This window comes from Myotis davidii, unplaced genomic scaffold, assembly GCF_000327345.1.
Source record: "Myotis davidii unplaced genomic scaffold, ASM32734v1 scaffold497, whole genome shotgun sequence".
Classification (NCBI taxonomy): Eukaryota; Metazoa; Chordata; class Mammalia; order Chiroptera; family Vespertilionidae; genus Myotis; species Myotis davidii.
Genome location: NW_006288434.1, coordinates 4,652,394 through 4,672,540, shown reverse-complemented (window position 1 = coordinate 4,672,540; position 20,147 = coordinate 4,652,394). Strand labels below are relative to the sequence as shown.

General features: G+C 37.8%; 1 protein-coding gene and 1 pseudogene across 1 annotated transcript in view; both read left to right on the top strand.

Annotated features, from left to right (window-relative positions):
• The window catches only part of VPS13B (vacuolar protein sorting 13 homolog B (yeast)), a 624,807-nt gene that overhangs the window by 367,877 nt on the left and 236,783 nt on the right, over window positions 1-20,147 (top strand). The gene's annotated exons all lie outside the window — the stretch shown is intronic.
• LOC102769007 lies at window positions 5,637-7,306 on the top strand (annotated as a pseudogene).

The following is a 20,147-nucleotide window of genomic DNA, read 5'->3' as shown; positions in this document are numbered from 1 at the left end:
AGTGATAGCAGGAAGTAGGGGTGGAGCCAGTGATGGGAGCTGGGCAGGGTCAAAGCTGGCAGTCCCGGGAGCTAGGGGTCCCTTGCCTGGGCCTAAAGCGGAGCCCACAATCACGGGGCCGCTGCCACTGCGGGTCCCCGCTGCCCGGGCAGGACGCCTCGGCCAGAAGCGTTAGGCCTGAGCAGGGGCAGAGCGGGAGATAGCGGGGAGCTGGGGGTCCCCTGCCCAGGCCTAATGACTTGGCCAGAGGCCTTAGGCCTGGGCAGGGGCGGAGCCTGAAACCGCGGGGAGCTGGAGGTCCCCGCTGCCCAGGCCGGATGCCTCGGCCAGAGGCGTTAGGCCTGGGCAGGGGCGGAGCCTGTAACCACGGGGAGCTGGGGGTGCCCTGCCCAGGCCTGACACCTCTGCCGGAGGCCTCAGGCCTGGGCAAGGGACCGATCCGGTGATCAGCGATCGGATGATGATGAGGGTCAACTCCTCTGGCCGAGGCATCAGGCCTGGGCGGGGGGCGGAGCCAGCAATCGGAGGGGGCTGGGGGCAGAACCAGTGATGAGGGGAAATGAGGGTCCCCTGCCCAGGCCTGACACCTCTGTCAGAGGCGTCAGGCCTGGGCAAGGGGCCGATCCTGCGATTGGAGATTGATGGGGTCAATGCCTGAGGGCTCCCAGTATGTGAGAGGGGGCAGGCTGGGCTGAGGGACACTCCCCCTCACCCCCCGCCCCCACCCAGTGCCCGAATTTCGTGCACCAGGCCCCTAGTATAAATATAATTGTTCTCATGTAAAGTTTACCTTTTATTGTTTTGCAGTGGTAAGCCATTGAAGTATCTAAAATGTGTGGGGAACATCTGGCCTGTGGACGGTATGAGGCCCAGGAAATCATTTGGTCTGGCCCTGCCAAGGCATTAGGAATGAGTTAATTAAATGTTTGAACAAATATAGCAGGCTAATTTTTAAGTTGATAATTTTGAATGGCCCGTGAATGATGTTATAAATATCCAAATGGCCCTTTGCAGAAAAAAGGTTCCCCACCCCTGATCTAAAACAAGAACATGATATGATCAGATTCACAATTGAAATAGGGGCAGGCCATTAGGTAGAAAGAACCCTGGAAGCTCTAGCAGTAAGATCCAGAAAATAAGAGTCTGAACTGAAACATTGTTTTAGGGAAGAAGAGGAAGAAAATCAATAATAAGCTGACTCTGCATTGGCTGAGAGGATGTATATAAGGAAAGCCATAGGAATATAGATTCTACGTAATTCATTATTATTCTTTCTGAATAGCATGTAATAAATGAACTGGTTCATGGCTGCATGAGTTGAAGGAAAGGTAGTGCTCCAGACCATTATTTCCCCGGCTGTTCTAAGTGAGTGGCAAAGGGCCAGGACTCTCCTACCACAGTATGTTTGGTTATAGGCTGCAGCTATTACTGCATCCGAAGGCCACAGAATGGGTCTTCCTTGCACCTTGCACCTTCTTGAACTCTTGAGCAGCTCAGTGTTTCATTGATGTCCCCCAAATAAAAAATGTTGTCTGTTGTCTTTTTTTTTTCCTCTGTTGTCTTTTTACAGGTTCAAAAGAGGGATATTATTTATTTGTTTATTAATTGTATCTTTAAATATAGAAAAGACAAAGATATTTCAATGTCACTGGGAAGGATTCATTTGTAAGAGAGGCTGAAGTATACATGATGAGAAGGAAAAATCAGGTGTGTAACTTTCCTAAACTAGCGAGAAAATAATACCCATGAATAAAAGTAGAGGGCTTGATATTAGGATAAATGATACCTTTTCTAATGTAATAGAAGGAGAAAATGAGAGGATGGTCACAGATCTAAGTAATGCAAGAGTTTATTAATCGGGAGTTGAGGGGGTATCTATTTGATGAGTTCTTATTCCATGAAATAGGTGTCAGAACAACTATTAAGGAGTGGTACAGGGCTTAAAATTTTGAGATGAGGAAGCTGCTTATTCTACTTAAATTTTAATTTTTTACCTAGTAAATATAGTTTGGGATCTATAAAGATGCACACAAATAATCCTATATAATAAAAGCCTAATAGGCAAATTGACCGAACGGCTGAACAACCAGTTGCTATGACATGCACTGACCACCAGCAGGCAGATGCTCAATGCAGGAGCTGCCCACAGGCCCCAGGTCAGCCAAGGCAGGTGCCAGTGGGGGCCTCCTGATCACCCCGCCAGTCACCCCACAGGTAGGCCCTAATCGCTGGCCAGGCCTAGGGACCCTACCCATGCATGAATTTTGTGTATCAGGCCTCTAGTGGTAAAATATAAAGATTTCCAAAAATTAAGACCAGAGGAACAAAAACAACATAAATTTTGGCTATGAGCCCTGAACCTCAGATCTGGCTCTTAACTTCCTGGCTGCCAAAAGGGAGATATAGATACTAATAAGTTGCTTGAAGGTTTTACTGATTTTTAGAATGTATGGATATTTTTAAATAATTTTTTTATTTTAGATTTACAGAAAAGCTACCAAAATAGTATAGAAAATTCTCATATGTCCTGCACTCCATTTTCCCAATAATTAACATCTTACATTAAATGTATGGCACATTTGTCACAACTAATAAACCAATATTACTACATAATATTAACTAAAGTCTATATTTAGATTTCCTTACTTTTTACAAAGAAAAAGTTACTAATATACTTTTTTGCTACAGGATCCCAGTGAGAATACACTCCATTACATTGAGTTATGTTTGCATGGGCTGCTCTAGACTATGACAGTTCCTCATACTTCTTTTTGCTGACTGTAACAATTTTGAGGAGTACTGGTCAGGTATTTGTTAGAATGTTCTTTATTTTGGATTTGTTTAATGTCGAGTGGGGAATATCTATATAAGTCATTTGGAATTCTCCTGTACAGGTTATTTGCCTAGTCTTCATTTAAGATATACTGTATATTATAAATAGAATGGATGTGCCTTTAATACTCAAAAATTATGAAAATTAATTACTAGTATGGATTATACCTGTAGTTAATCCCTTCTAAGCCAGGCATTTCTATCGCCCCTTGGAGATTTAGTGTCTTCCTATGCAACATGAGCGATTTGGACCATGCTAGTTGGCCTTCCCCTCACTTTCTAGCCTTGCACTGGGGTTTCGATGACCTGAGAGAAGCCCAAGACTGACCTCCAGTGGCAATCCGTGCTGCTGTCCAAGAAGTAAATGCCTATTTGTTGACTTGAGATAAGCTGGAACCAGACAGTTAAGAAGAAGTAACAGTCACTGCAAGGCAGTTTCTAGTTTATTTATTATTTAATTGTAGTTAGTAAGTCTCAACCTAGAGATGTTTCTTTTAAGAAGTTACCCCAAAATATATTTTTTCCTGTTCTTCTGAAATTTGAGCCACTTGAAAAGAAAAACTGTCTTCATCATTGTATATAGATAAGTGTAATTCTGGATATAACCATTTCATAAATGTCTCTTCTGCTTAAGTAATTTCTTCTTAATAATTCAGTAGAATTTTTTGAAGTCATTTTAGTTTTTCTAAAATATTTTCTGAAGTTAACTTCCCCTTTTTTCTGTTTTTCCCCCAAGGCTTTCTCTCCTCATAGAACCATATTCACATAAATTCTAAGAGACCTTTGCCCCATTAATCTCAGAAGATGTTTGTGAACCTTTGGAATCTGTGTGTATACCTATAGGGAAAAATTCTCTAATAATATTTTTAGCATTCTCCAGGGGATGGATCTAAGTTTTCTAGGATCTAAAATTGGTCCTTTTTTAAAAGAATGCAAATTACAAATACAAAGTTTGGTTCAAGGCCTTGAAAAAAAATGTCCTATGCAAGCAAGAGGCTTTGAAGCTGAAATTTCTTACTAACAGTAAGTCTCCTTCAACCAGACTTGGATTGAAACTGACATTACCACTCTATTAGTTTTCTATTGCTGTTCTAACCCATTACCACAAATTTAATAACTTAGAACAAACATAAGTTTGTTATCTTTAATTTCTTTAGGTCAGAAATTTGATACAAGTATCTCACATGACTAAAATCAGGGTGTGAGGAGGGCTCCATGTGTTTCTGGAGGTCTTAGGGAAGAATCCATTTACTTGCTTTTTCTGGCTTCTGGAAGCCTCTTCCATCCCATGGCTCATGGTCTACTCCCTCCATCTTCAATGCCAACAGTGGTGCGTCAAGTCCTTATTGCATCACATCCCTATGACCTTTCTTCTGTCATTATATTTATCTCTAACCATAGCAAGAAAGTTTTCAGCTTTTAAGAACTCATATGATTTGCCTCAGCAGGGTTTGGTGGCTGTAAAAAAAAAATGAAACTAGACCACCTTCTTATACCATACACAAAAATAAACTCAAAATGGATTGAAAACTTAAGTGTTAGACTCAAAACCATAAAAATCCTAGAAAAAAACAGGCAATAAAATCTTGAGCATTTCTCATAACAATATTGTTTCTGATATATCACCTCAGTCAAGGAAAATAAAAGATAAAATAAGCAAATGGGACTATATCAAACAGCAAAGGAAACCATCAGTAATATGAAGAGACGACCCACTGAATGGGAGAACATACTAATGATACATCTGATAAGAGTTTAATGTAAACAATTTATAAGGAACTTAATACAACTCAACAACAAAACAAAAAAATAAACAATCCAATTAAGAAGTGGGCAAAGGACCTGAATAGAAACTTCTCTGAAGAAGACACACAGACGGTCAAAAGACATATGAAAGGATGCTCAACATCACTAATCATCAGAGAAATGGAAATTAAAACTACAATAAGATATAACCTCACACCTGTCAGAATGGTTATCATCAATAAATCAGCAAAGGTGTCAAGGATGTGGAAAAAAGGGAACCATTGTGGAAAACAGTATGGAGTTACCTCAAAAAATTAAAAATGGAACTGCCTAATAACCCAGCAATTCCACTTTTGAAAATACATCCAAAGAAACCCAAAACACCAATCAGAAAGATGATATGCACCCCTAGGTTCACTGCAGCATTAATTATAATAGCCAAGATCTGGAAGCAGCCCAAATGCCCATCAATGGATGAGTGGATAGGAAAGCTATGCACATTAACTCAATGAAATACTACTCCGCTGTGAAAAGGAAGGGAATCTTTTCTTTTGCAACAGCGTGGATGAACCTAGAGCAGTGATGGCAAACCTATGACACGTGTGTCACAGGTGACATGCGAACTCATTTTTTTGGTTGATTTTTCTTTGTTAAATGGCATTTAAATATATAAAGTAAATATCAAAAATACAAGTCTTTGTTTTACTATGGTTGCAAATATCAAAAAACTTCTATATGTGACACGACACCAGAGTTAAGTTAGTGTTTTTCAAAATGCTGACACGCCGAGCTCAAAAGGTTCGCCATCACTGACCAAGAGAGTATTATGCTGAGTGAAATATGCCAGTCACAGAAAGCCCAAGTGCCATATAATTTCATTACATGTGGAATCTAATGAACAAAACGAACTATAAAGCAAATTTGAGACAGACTCAGACAGAGGGTGTGATATAGGTGAAGGGATTAAGCAAAGGGGATAAAAGAAAGACTCATAGACACAGACAACATTGTAGTGATTGCCAAAAGGAAAGGGGTGTGGGTGGAGGTAGAAAAGAGTAATGGTAAGGTAAATGGTGATGAAGGGAAACTTGACTTGGGGTGGTAAGTACACTGTATAACATACAGGTGATATAGAATTGTACACCTGAAACCTGTATAATTTTATTAATGTCGCCCCAATAAATTCAAGAATAAAAAACAAAGATCTCATGTGATGGGCTTAGCCGTGACGCTGGGAAGACTAGACGCTGCAGTCACTGTTAGTGATCCTGAGGCCAGCTCTGTGGGACCAGGCCCTTAAAGATAACCACATGGCTGAAAATGGTGATAAAAATTGGCTCTTCTGGAGGCCAAAATCTGTCATCAAATTGAGTATTATTTTGGTGACTTCAATTTGCCATGGACAGGTTTATAAAGGAACAAATCAAACTGTATGAAGGCTGGGTGTCTTTGGAAATAATTATAAAATTCAATAGGTTAAACCATCTAACAACAGATTTTAACGTAATAGTAGAAGCATTGAGCAAATGAAAGGCAGAACTAATGGGAATAAGTGTGAAGATAAAACCAACATCAGAGCCCTGACTGGTTTGTCTCAGTGGATGGAGCGTCAGCCTGCGGACTCAAGGGTCCCAGGTTCGATTCCAGTCAGGGGCATGTACCTTGGCTGCGGGCACATCCCCAGTGGGGAGTGTGCAGGAGGCAGCTGATAGATGTTTCTCTCTCATCGATGTTTCTAACTATCCTTCTCCCTTTCTCTCTGTAAAAAATCAATAAAATATATTTTAAGAAAAAAAAAACCAACATCAGAATATCTCCAAATAAACCCCTCCCTGAAGTGACTGTTAAGTATAAAAATGATGTAAAACCAGATCTGTTTATATTAAAGGCTTCCCTACTGATGCAACCCTAGAAGACATAAATGAATGGTTAGAAGAAAAAGGTCAACTACTAAATATTCAGAAGGGAGACCATTGCAGAAAGCATTCAAGGGATCAGCATTTGTTAGGTTCGATAGCACTGAATCTGCTAAAAAATGTGAGGAGATCCCTGGACAAAAGTAGGAAGACACAGATCTGCTGATACTTTTCAAGGAAGTTTACTTTGAAAAAGGAAAAAGAAAGCAAAATAAAGTTCAAACTAAATTATGAGCTAAAGAAGAGCAAGAAGAAAAAACAAAAGTTAACAGAATATGCTGAAATGAAAAGTCTGAAGAAAAGACTGGCTGATTGCTGAAATTTTCAGGGAACCTAGATTATCAGACCTCTAGAGAAGATTTGCACATCCTTTTCTCACACCATGGTGATATCAAATGGATAGACTCTGTCAGAGGAGCAAATGAGGGGATAATCCTATTTTAAAGAAAAAGCTAAGGAAGCACTGGATAAAACCAAAGATATAAACAAGGGTAACCTACAATTAAGGAACAAAGAAACAACAGGAGAGTACTAGATGGAGATGTGGAAAAAGAAGCATTGAAATAAATCATAGAAGATCAATAAGAATCCCTAAACAAATGGAAGTCCAAAGGTTGCAGATTTAAAGGAAACGGAAAGGGAAATAAAGCTGCCCAGACCAGGTCTGCTAAAGGGAAAGTACAGTTCAGGCAAGAAAACTAACTTGATAGTGATGAGTGCACGTGATGAAAATGGTGCATCTGGACCAATAAAAAGAGCAGAAGAAGAAACAAAGAACTTGCTTTGAAACAGTAGAAAACAAAATGATGCCAGAGACCTGTAGTTTAGTAAACAAGTTTTTTATTTTTTAAATTAGGTTTTCAGCTGCTTTTGTCTCTGGAGGTCTTTATTTTTTATTTTATTTTTTCTATATTTTATTGATTTTTTTACAGAGAGGAAGGGAGAGGGATAGAGAGTTAGAAACATCAATGAGAGAGAAACATCGATCAGCTGCCTCCTGCACACTCCCTACTGGGGATGTGCCTGCAACCAAGGTACATGTCCTTGACCAGAGTTGAACCAGGGACCCTTCAGTCTGCAGGGCGATGAGCCAAACCGGTTAGGGCAAGGAGGCTTTTAAAAAGAAAACTGAATTAGGTCCACTTCAGTGTAGACCTGTAAGAAAGGAATTTTTTGTTGCTATTTAGTTTGTCTTTGTTATTCAAATGAGGATTTTTAAAAAATGTTCAGTATTATTTCAGATGATTCAAATATCAAAAGAAAAATTCTCGTACTAAATTGCCTTTGTAATATGAGGATGTATTAGTAGAAACTAACAAAATATATAATATATAAAAGGGGGGGATCCTCATGTGATTAGATTGAGCCCCACCCCCATGACCCAACATAATCTTCCTATTTGAAGATCTGCAACCTTAATCACTTCTGGAAAATCCTTTATGCCATACAAGGTAACATATTAACAGGATCTGGGGATCAGAATGTGGACTTCTTTAGGGGGCCATTATTCTGCCAGACACGACGACATTGGAGTTACGTCTTCTTTAGACTTAATAATAATGACCAATGGCATAGTCTTACTGACTCAAAAAGCAAGTATTAAGCTACCTACCAAAGACAATGCTAGGTATCTCATCCGGAGTCACAAACAATACAACAGAAAGCCTCAGCGTATTGGTTAGTAAAAGACACAGTACAGAGAAAAGTGTTAGAGATTGCTTATTGTGTATCTTATTTCTATTTGGAGATTACTGTTATGCTATTAGAACAATTTGTCCCTGACCTAAAATAATTGTTTTTCTGAAATTTAAATTTTTCAAAACAAAAATGATTGCTGGCATTTTCTCAATTGTTTGTAAATCTCTTTAATGTATGATTTAATGAATGACAGCTAGATTCTCATATCTGGTACAATATTCAGTCTGTTCCAATATGCTACTTTACTTGAAGTATAGGAAGAAAAATCCAGCTTCACACAGATATGTAAAGGGGGTATTTTAATAACCTTTAAGATAATTGTAGGTGTTCTTCTTTGATATATAAAAAACTTGAGATATGTCACTTTCTGTTTTTAAAAATATATTTTATTGATTTTTTACAGAAAGGAAGGGAGAGGGAGAGGGATCAAGAGTTAGAAACATCGATCAGCTGCCTCCTGCACACCCCCTCCTGGGGATGTGCCCACAACCAACGTACATGCCCTTGACCGGAATCAAACCTGGGACCCTTCAGTCCATAGGCCGACGCTCTATCCACTGAGCCAACCCGGTCAGGGCAAGTAGTTTCTTTTTTTTTTTTAATCTACTTACAAATTATGTTTCCCAGAAATGTTAAGATTGATGAAAAGTTATGCCATTTTGAGTAGAAACAAATATGTTTTTGTTATTTTGGAACATTCTGTTTTTTAAGCTTATTTCTCCTATTTGAACTACTTCCAGTAGTTTCATTTATCTAAAGAAATTTGGAAAGTAAATACTATCCACCCTCATTTTAAAATGAGAAAACATTGGAAATCAATTTTTATTTATTTGTCTAAGGTTGACCAATTAACTTGATGTTCATTTTAAGTTGAAACCAAGAATTCTGATTCTTAATTCCAGTGCTTTAACTTTTATAGGCTACTTTCATAGAAAACCTAGGGGAAATACCATGAAACCCTAGTAAAAGTCCAAAGTGTAGGCTTAATTTGTCTGGGACATTAAATAATCATCTTTCAGGCTGCAAATGTGATTATATAGGCCCTGGCCAGGTAGCTCGGCTGGTTAGAGCATGTCCCAACGTGCGAAGGTTACAGGTTCCGTCTCTGGTCAGGGCACATACAAGACTCAACCAATGACTGCATGAATGGGTAGAACAGAAAATCAGTGTTTCTTTCTTTCCCTCCCTCCCTCCTTTCCCCTTTCCTCTCTATCTCTAAAATAAATAAATAAATAAATAAATAAATAAATAAATAAATAAATAAATAAATAAATAAAAAGTGATTATATAAATACTATTAGAGGTTGGGGAAATGCATGATAGTGTTCAAAGAGTACTAACTTCTGGTTAAAACATGAATGAGTTTTGGTAACCAAATGTACAACATGGTGACTGTAGTTAACTTTGTATCATGTACTTAAAAGTTGCTAAGGGAGATTTTTAATGTTCTCAACACACACAAACTTAATAGTTAGGTGAGGTGATGGATGTGGTAACTAACCTTATTGTAATCATTTCATAATATGTGCATGTTTCAAATCATCACATTGTACACAGTGCTATAGGTCTATTATATTTTCATAAAGTTGAAAAAATACTCTTAGATTAGCAATTGAATATGAATTATATTTACATTCTAACATTCTCAATCTCAGTTCCCTTAAAGTAGTGTTCTATGGAAAATGAACTCATTTACTAGTAAACAGATTAAAGAAAAATTTTAAGAATAAGATATACATTTAGTTATAAAACCTCTTACTACTGCAAAAATACATAAGATTTTTGCAATAAGCTGAATGAATTTGTTACATAAAAATCTACAAATTGTCCTGGTGGTGTGGCCCAGTTAATTGGGTTTCGTTCTATACACTAAAAGATTGCTGGTTCTCCATCAGGGCACATGCCTGATCCCAGGTAGGGGGCATGCATGAGGCAGCCCGTTGATGTTCTGCTCTCACATGGATGTTTTTCTTTCTCTCCCTTCTCTCTAAAAATCAATAAAAATACATATTTTTAAAAATCTACAACTTAATTTTCCATATAAAATGCAATAAACATAAAAAAATTATGGATATTTTATTAGCTGATTGCAATATGGTTGATTTTTGTCAGTGCTTGATTTGTGAGTAGTTTAGAACCAAAAACTATACTATTGGGAAGAATTTTAGAGTCTATATCAATATATCTTAAAATTCTCAAGAATCAACTGTAATCGATAGTAGTGATGATAATAATAGCAGTAGAAAAGATCAGGTACTATGCTCTTTTATTACATGCAATAGCTTATTTAATTCTCAAATAGCTCTGTTGGCAAGATACTGTTATTACTAAGAATAAATAGACCAAAAAAGGCTTTGGGTTTCGTAGTCACTGCCACATATTTATATGTCATGGGAGTAGTTTCACTGCCTAAAATGGGTTTTTCACCTTCTAAGCAGTCTTTTAAGCAGTTTTCTGCTTTAAAACAGGAATTTTGTGGTAAATGTTTTGTTTTTTATTTTCTAAATTCATTTCTTAGCAGAATCTGACTTTAGTTTCTATTGTAACACTAGTAAAATGGACTGGAAAGTCTCTTAGTCTTTATATAAACCTAATGTTTTTTTTCTTTCTAGAAATAATGTACTCAGAGTATGGATTTCATTAAATTTTTTCATAAAAATACAGATGGATGAAGGATAATATATGTAATGGATAATATTTTTAATTCTGCTGATTTTTTTGGGGGGGAGAGAGAGAGAGAAAGAGAGAGAGAGAGAAACATCATTTTGTTATTCCACTTATTTATACATTCATTGGTTGGATCTTGTGATTGAACCTGCAACCTTGCCATATTGGGATGATGCTCTAACCAACTGAGCTACTCAGAAAGGGCAATGTGTAAGAATTTTAGGAGTCTATGTCTGAGGACTCAACATGATAAAGCTGATAATGATGATAATCATATAGTATATACTTATTAGTTAAGCATGGTAAGCACTCTTGGAGCATTATCTCGGTTCTTTCTCTAACCTCATAAAATATTCCTGATTTCCACAAGGGGAAACTGAGGCACTGATTCCCCCCCCCCCCAAGATCATATAATTGGTAAGTGATGAAGCCACGATTCCAACCCAGATCATATGTCTCAAGTGCTTGCTGTCTTTGCCATTAGACCAACAATCTGTATTTCTGATCCTGGTTTTACCACTTACCATTTGTGTGCTTGGGCATGTTTCTTAACTTCTTTAGACTTAGATTTTTCTCATCTGTAAAATACAAATAAGAGTAGCTCCTCTTAGCTTTTCATAACTTTTTAGGGCACAAAAATTTTGGCTGCATTTTGGGGCTTGTGAGGATTAGTCAGGGAATAAAGGGCTCAGCGCAGTTCTTGGCACACAGAGTGCTCAGTAATAACGTCTGTGGCAGTGATGATACTCCAGTAAAGTCTCTCTTATTGAGTGCCCCCGTTCCTGCCGGTGGCCCTTACCACTGTGCAGCAATCCTAGATACCCTCCTAACTGACTCTGCATTCTATCTCATTCTAAGCCAGTCCGTTATACACAGCAACCAGGAGTAATTACTCCCAAGTATATTTAGGTTTGTATCACTCCTTTGTTCAAAACCGTCAATGCTTTCCCTTTGCCTACTGAATTAAATGAGAATGCAGCCATTTACAGAAGGCTTCGCTTCTATCTCCTGCTTTATCTTTTCTACACAGAAACATGTCGAGTTCTCATTGGGGGTGGGGATAGTTGTTTGGAAATATTTTAGGTTGTCAGAATGGCTGAGCACCCACAACCTGCATTTAGAGCGTTGGGACCAGGGATGTTCCAAGTCCTTCTGTGAGTGTGAAAGTCTCAGACACAAATGGTATCACCCAGATGTGGGGGATCAACTTCTTCTACCTCCTTTTTTTCCTGTTATCATTCCTTTATCCTGCTAGATTTGAATTTCTCTACCTCTCCTTCTAAATCTGTGGAAGTGGCCATCTTATTTAGCCATCAAGGCCAAGCTTAAATACCACTCACATCCCCACACCCCTCCAGTTTCTGCTTTTAAAATGGTTACTTCTTAAGTCTCTTTACTCTTTACACCTATCTATAATTATTTCTAGTGAAGATTATTATTTACTGCCAGCAACCTTTTTTTGAAGGCAGACTCAGAGTTTAGTTCATCTTTATCTTAAAATGTATAGCACCATATGTTAACACCTTTCGGGTGTTTCTGAAGGGTAGCGGCCCTATTTTAAATTCTTTGGGAAAGATAAATTATTTTCACTACCTTATTTATCTCAGCATTGCTAGTGTCTTGCATAGTGCCAGGCCAGTAATCAGTGATAAATTTATGTTTTCTAAATCAGTGTTTTCCTCTTATCAGAATGGAGTTTTATGAGGCAATCAGAGTGTTGTTTTTTTTATTTGTTTGCTTACTTATTTACATTCCTATTTGTCTACCTTTGTATTCAGCATCCCATGCTTTATTCAGCAAGCCTGAAAATATAGGCAGGAGGGGCATCTTTACTTCATTCTGTATACCAAGCAGGACACAGCATAAACCCTTTCATGAAACTAGGTGCTTAGTATGTTTTGTTACATGGACTAGTTAGTAGCCTGGAGCATAAGTTCAAGGTGAAAATATTTGAAGGCCTTCATACTGTTTGGTGGTAAAGTCTCATAGATGTCAAAGCTCCGCAGGACCGGAATGATAGGTTAGGTAAATGTAACGCTAGGTAGATAAGGTTTATTTTAACATGTTGGCATCCATCAAAAAAGTATATACTTGGAACAAACCATTTAATCCTAGAAAAAAACAAGCAGATATTGGCCTTTGGCTTTGTGTATATGGAAGCCTCTTAGTACTTACTTAATTTCCACTCTTCCTCAATTAAATAAACAAGAATAAATTAAATGACAAATTCAAGGGAGTACATAGATTTACACTTAGAGATTATTGGTAGTCTGTGTAGGCTAATGTGATTTCACTAGAGAAAAATAATTCCATGAAAAATCTTTTATCTTAAATTATTATTCTTTTAAAAGTGTTTCAGTATGAGAAAGAAGTCTCATGGGCTAGGGAGATTTTAACCTGAGTTTATATGGGGATTTGGACTTGAGCCAGATTATTTAAAAAGAGCTCTGCCTTGCTTGATTATTTAAAACAGAATTTAATGCTTTCATTATTTGAATTAAATGTAAATTTATTTTATTTTGTCTCATACTAAGCAAAAGGCAAATGCCTTTACCAAGTTGCATTATCAAATTTTTGCTTGTCAAAATCAATATCAAGAGGTTTATTTCGTATCTATTAAAATTTGCCTCTGTTTCAATGCAAACTTCAGTAATTTTTATTATATTAGTAATTATATTAATATTCTAAATGAAGTAATAAAAAGCATAGAGTGAATAGAAAAGCTGGGTTCAAATCTTCATACAAACCACTTAATGGCTTAGAAAGGTTGGCCACCTGTTTGATTTTTCTGAGTCTGTTTCCTTATCTATAAATTTGGGAAATACTCCTTAATTCTTAACTTTATTTTGAGGCCTAGAAGAAATTATATGATTAAAAACAAACACAACTTAGGCTTGGCTCTTAGTAGATACCCCTTAAATATTGTAGTAATTAGCTGGAATTTGCTGCCATAGGTTAATTTATAAGTTTCTTAAAAAGTGTTTTTTAAATAAGGAAAACTGTACACTTAAATATGTTTTGACAGCTTGTATTTGTTAATTTTCTGAATTTCTTTTCGATTATTCCACAAATCTAAACTAAATTAGAACTTGCATGCTGTGTTATTATTAAAATAAGTCTGAACTAGGCATCAGAGGGATCTTGGCCAAGTCACTTTATCACTGTGGCCTTTAGCATCCTTCTGTATAAAATGGGAGAGTTAGGGCAAGGGAATTGCGAAAGTGAAGTGAACGCCCCTTTCAGTGCTAGAATTTAGTGATTTGGGGGGCGGGGGGAGGAGATATTATCATTCTGATTCATTCCAGAGGTCCAACTTCTTTTTATTATTCTATTGTCCTTGTTCTTTAGTTGATACTACATACATGTATGTGTAAGTGGGTGTTTTCTAAATTTGATGATGATAATCACTAGGGATGCTCATGAAAACTGGTTGAAAATCTTTAGAGATTCGGATTCAATAGGTGTTGATAGAAGGCCCCAGGAATCAATAGTTCAACCCAGTTTAAACTGCTATGTTCTTTTATATTTTATCTAAAAGCTATTTAGATTTTTCTACTCTTTTGGGCAGGGGAAGAGTCTGTTGGGACTAGTCTTTGAACATTTACTTCCTTCAACAAATGTTTATTGTACGTTTACAGTGCCAGATAATAAAAGAGTATACTGGCTAGTTAGAGAATTATAAAAAAATAACAGGATAGTGAGTAATAGATGTCTGAAAAAGAGGATGAGGAGCAGAGAATAATTAGTTCTGCCCATAGGGGTGAAGGAGATATTAGGCAAAAACTTGTAAGAAAGGTAACATAGGGGGTGGACTTTGAAGGATAAATCAGTATTTCCCAGAAGAAAATGTGGGGGAAGGTTTTACAAGAAGTGGGAACAATGTGAACAAGAAATATCAGATACAGCTGGACAACTGAGTACTGTGGTAGATGGGGCAGTTCTGGGATGGGGAGATGGGGCAGGACAGTGGCTGGAGGAAAGCTGGTCCTAATACGATGTTAAACAAGGTTGTACTTCATTCTGAGGAGAGTGTAATGGAAAGAATGGAGAGGCACATAGGGATGTGTGCTTCCAAAAGTCCACACTGCCCACTTGTGAAAGGTGCATTTGAGGAATGACTACAAACAAAAGGCCCAGTGAGAAGGCAGCTATAGGCCCTATTGAGGGTACTAGGTACTGTGACGGGCACAACCGCTGGAGTCAGATGGCCTGGCCTTGAATTCTGGTTCTGCCACTTACCAGCAGGTTCTTAAATTTTCTCATTATGTATTTGTGTTTAAGTTTTTTCATCTATAGACTGGGACATAACTCTACTACTATTGCCTAGAGTTATTATGAGGATGAAATAAGACGATATGTTTAAAGCACCTGAAATAGTGCCTGATCAGTTATCTATCTGATTGACTCGGGCCTGAATTTTGAACCAATTACACCCATGGATTCTTCTCTGAGACACATAGGATGAGTGAAAAACTAGATTTTTGTTCAAATGGCGAAATTGGAATGGATGATGGGCAGGTAACCAGTGTCTGCTTCAGTTTCTTTGGTTGGTTTTATTTTTCCTCTTCTGGCTTTTCAGATCAGTATAGAATGTGATAGAGTATGAGTTTTGGTGTAAGTCTAGCTTTCAGAGACCAACTCTGGCCTCATCCCTCTATGCCTCAGTGTCTTTGTAGGAATTATGTAAGGATTAAACATAACCTTAATTTAAGGGACTTAACACATAAGGACTCAATAAATAAGTATGGTTGATATTAACATTTTTGCTGAGATTTTTTAAAAATTGTAAACAGTGATTATTAAAAGTACTACAGATCTGTCTTTTTTCCCTATTGACTCCCTCCACTACATCCCCACAGGCTTTCACTGCCCTATTGTCTGTGCCCATGGGTTAAGCATATATCTATAATAATAAAAGCGTAATATGCTAATTAGACTGGACATCCTTCTGGATGACCTTCCTAAGTAGGGAAGCCGGCCAGGGCTGCGAGGGAAGCCCGGGTCCCGGGTGCCAGAAAGAAGCCGGTGCCGGCAGCCGGGGGAAGGAAGGCCTGCTCTTGCACAAATTTTGTGCATCGGGCCTTTAGTGTATAATATAAAACAGTACATATAATAAGCTTACTAAAAATTTAATATTTTAATACAGTATGGTAGGCTTACTATAAAATTCTTTCATCTTTTTGTGTATTTGAATATTTTCATGATGACATGTTACTCCTTCGCACCACCTTCACTCTTTTGCCCTGATCCAAGTCGCCATCCCCTCTCACCCTGCTTACTAAGTAGGTAGCCTCCTGTCTCATTTCCTTTTTGCACCCTATTCTCCCTGCCTTATATTCTGAATACAGCAGCCAGTGTGATCCTTTTAAAACCTAAAGTATTTTCTTCACTGGCTCCTATTTCTCTGAGAGAAAAGCTGAGGTTTTTATAGTAACAACTTTCTAGGCCCTTTAAGATCTTACCCCCACTTCCTCTCATACTGCGCTCACCATTGCTTACTCCACTGCTGCCACACTGACCCCCTTGCTTCTCCTTGGTTACTCCTCGTGTGATTCCTGCTTCCAGGCCTTTGCATGGTCTCCTTTCTAGCAGCCACACAAGTCCTTACTCAAACATCTCCATCCTAGAGAGGCCTACCATGACCACCTCATTTAAAATCTCAGTCCTTCCTCAGAATCCCTGGTCTCCTTTACCCTGCTCTTACTTTTCTCATACCATGTGGGAGCTCAGTACTGATTTGCTAGTGAATAAACAATGAATGCATTTAGTGAGTATCAAGAAAAAAATTTGTAGTTACTGAGGATGTAATACTGTGCTGGTTTGGACAGCAGTTGACCAATATGAAGCCCTACTTGATAAAGCTGCCTATAGAGGTTTTGGAAGTGAGAGAGATCCGTAGGACTGAACAGAGTTGGTCCAGTTACAAAACTCCTCAACTAAAGAGTGATGGTTTTTGTTTTTAAGGGGAAAAGAAACTGTATGATGAAATTGCTTTTGCTTCTTAATTTTTATATAGCACTTGACATAACATGACTTTCCTAAATCTGTAAGGAAACCAGGCATTCTACATTTCACTTATTGAAAAAGTATTTTTCAATATACCTATTATGTGCTAGTCACTGTGTAACTAATTTTCTGTTAAAACTTGCATCACCTTCAAAGAGTATGCTGTAGTATACTTGTATTTAATGTATAAAAGTGAAGGCCTCACTGGTTTGTTCGGTTAGCTGCTTGCCAGGCCTGCTTGTATATATTCCCTCAGTGTTTGAAAGTCATATACTCTGCACAGGCAGAGATAATGCTACTCACCTATCATTAGTAGAGCATGCACTTGGACTTGGAATTCCTCTTTTGCAATAATAGTGTGAACAGTGGCTCACATTTGCAAGAGTATTAGCCAGAATAGGGATGTAGACTATGTCTATAAATGGAATTTTTTTCAGTGTGAATCTAACTTAACTGACCCAATGCTGAATGAAATAACTTTGACAATACATTATGTGGACTCATGATATGCAGAGATTGGAAAAGCTCACTAGTGGGCTATGTCTGTCAGTTGGTGGCCAGTGCAGGCAGATTCAATCCTTACTTGTTTTTCTCATGCTCTGGCCAGGCCAGTTCTTTTGGGTTAAAGCACCATTTCCCTTTTAATGTAGTAAGCACTTTTCCCCCTATAAAATAGCCCAATTCTTGGAACGGAAACAGCATTAGGTCTTTGTAATTTGGGTAGTTTTTAGCACTGGATTGTTTAGTTTGTAAAAATATTTGATTTAGACTGAGCCTGTGGCCTGATGATGTTTAGAAGAGTGCCAAAGTGTAACTTGTAGAAGATGCCAGTAAAAACCATAGTTGGAAGCGGTGAATAATGGTTGCATCATTTTCCTGGTAGGTGTAACCAGGCCTGAAAATCCATCACTGCCATTTTAAAATGTGTTCCTAAGAACAAAGTCGACTGGTATTCTACAAACTATGTTAAATAGCAAGTCAGATACCTGCCATTGCCTTGCGTCGCTGTCCCATCGTCTTCACGTTGTTAAGGAAGCTTTGTTTCATCACTGTATCTTATTGCCAAAAACAGCAGTAAACTTTTCCCCTGCCCTTTAACGAGCATTTTTATTCCAGTGAAAACCTTGAAATATATATTTTTTTTCATTGTGATTTAACTTTGATGTCAGGCAAATTCTTGTTAACACAATTTTTGTATAGCGTCTTAAAACTTTTCCTAAAATAACCTCTCTTAAATAAAATTTAAAGTCTAATGCAGTAGGGAAAAAATAAATACAGTTGGTTAAAACAAAACAACATTTTGTGAGTAATGTGAAATAATCAGATCAACACAACAGATCAGATTTCTAGATTAATAAAGTACAACAAAAGATTTTAGGACTCAACTGAAGTACATTAAATGTGTTTAATAGCATGAGTGGTGTTGATTAGTGCAGGATACTTCTACAAATACTGAATGTACCTCTATAATTCCCTGGCCCTTCTTATGAATGAAATGCACCTCAGATCAAGCATATTTGTGTGTTTGCATGCCTGCCTTCGGCTATATAAGAAAAGCAGAGGTGCACAGTGAATGGAATCAGAAAGCCAGTATGGGTCTGGGACAGAGTGGGGAATAGACAGAATGGGAAATGAATTATTGGCATCTCATAGATTTGAATACATTGATTCAGGCATGGAAGGCAGGTGGCAAAAGGAAATAGTGTGATTCCTGTTTTTTCTTCAGCCCATAGACGTAGGACCTCCCTTTCAAGGGAAGGGAGTGTTCCTCCCCCTTCAAAAGGGTTACGTTGTACTAGGCATGCCCTCTTCGTTGAGGAAGAGTGTGTGCACAGGTGCAGTGGGAGAACAGAACATGGGACTCGGCCTCATGGGAAATTAAACCCATGAACACAGGCTACTCTATCCGCAGCAGTTCGTGGGAATATTTCTGTACAACCTCAAGCACAGTTTATACTTGTTTATAAAAGAATAAAAAAAAGAGTGAGAGACAAGACTAACTCCTTTTACTTTTTCCCTTAGTTGGCAAGCATTCCCACCAATCTGACTGAAAATGTGTCTCTTTGATCTGATGTTTGTACTGTCCTTACTTCATTTTTAACTTTACTTATACCTGAGGTGAGGACTGCAAGAAGCACTTAAACACCAGGGGCTGGGAGGAAGCTGGATAGAACCTATAGGAAATCCATTTTCAGACCAGGCCTATTAGTAGAGTAACCCTAAAATTTATCATCTGAACAGAAAATTTTTTAGACTAACAGTGGACACTATTAATAAATAAGACAGTAGGTGTGAAATATGACTGACTGGGGCCATCCTAGACATGTGGCCATTTGAATGGAAGGATTGGTAGGAAGCTGTGTTTGCTTCAGCTCCAAACACCTTACTTTTTCTAAGGTTTCTGTAAAATATCAAGGGGAGACAGAAAAACAATAGATAAAATCAACAGAACCAGAGCTTGGTTCTTTGAAAAGATTAGTAAAATTGGAAAACCCTTAGTTATACTGATCAAGAAAGATTCAGATTATTAAAAACTTAAATAAAAAGGACATTAATACAAACCTTACAGAAATAAAAAGAATTAGAAGAAAATATTATTACACATATATACAAAAATTAATACAAAATTGATCAAGACCTGGATTTAACAGCTAAAACTATGGAACTCTAAGAAGAAAACATAGAAATAAACTTTTGTGACCTTAGATTACACAATGATATGTTAGACATGGCACAAATACTTAAGCAACCTAAGTAATTGAGTAATAGGACTTCATCAAAATTAAGAAAGTGAAAAGCCACACCTGCTAGAATGGCTACCACCAATAAATCAACAAACAAGTGTTGACGAGGATGTGGAGAAAAGGGGTCCCCAGTACACTGCTGGTGGGAATGCAGACTGGTACAGCCACTGTGGAAAACAGCATGGTATTTCCCCCCAAAATTAAAATTGGAACTGCCTTTTGACCTAGTGGTCCCACTTCTGGGGGTATATATCCTAAGAATCCCAAAACACTAATTCAAAAGAATATATGCACCCCTATGTTAATTGCAGCATTATTTATAATAGCCAAACTTTAGAAAAAGCCCATGTGTCCATCTGTTGAGTGAATAAAAAAGCCGTAGTATATTTACATAATGGAATACTACATGGCCACAAAACAGAAGAAAATCTTACCTTTTGCGACACCATGGATAGACTGGAGATTACTATGCTAGGTGAAATAAGCCAGTTAGAGAAAGACAAATATCACATTTTCTGACTTATATGTGGAATCTGAT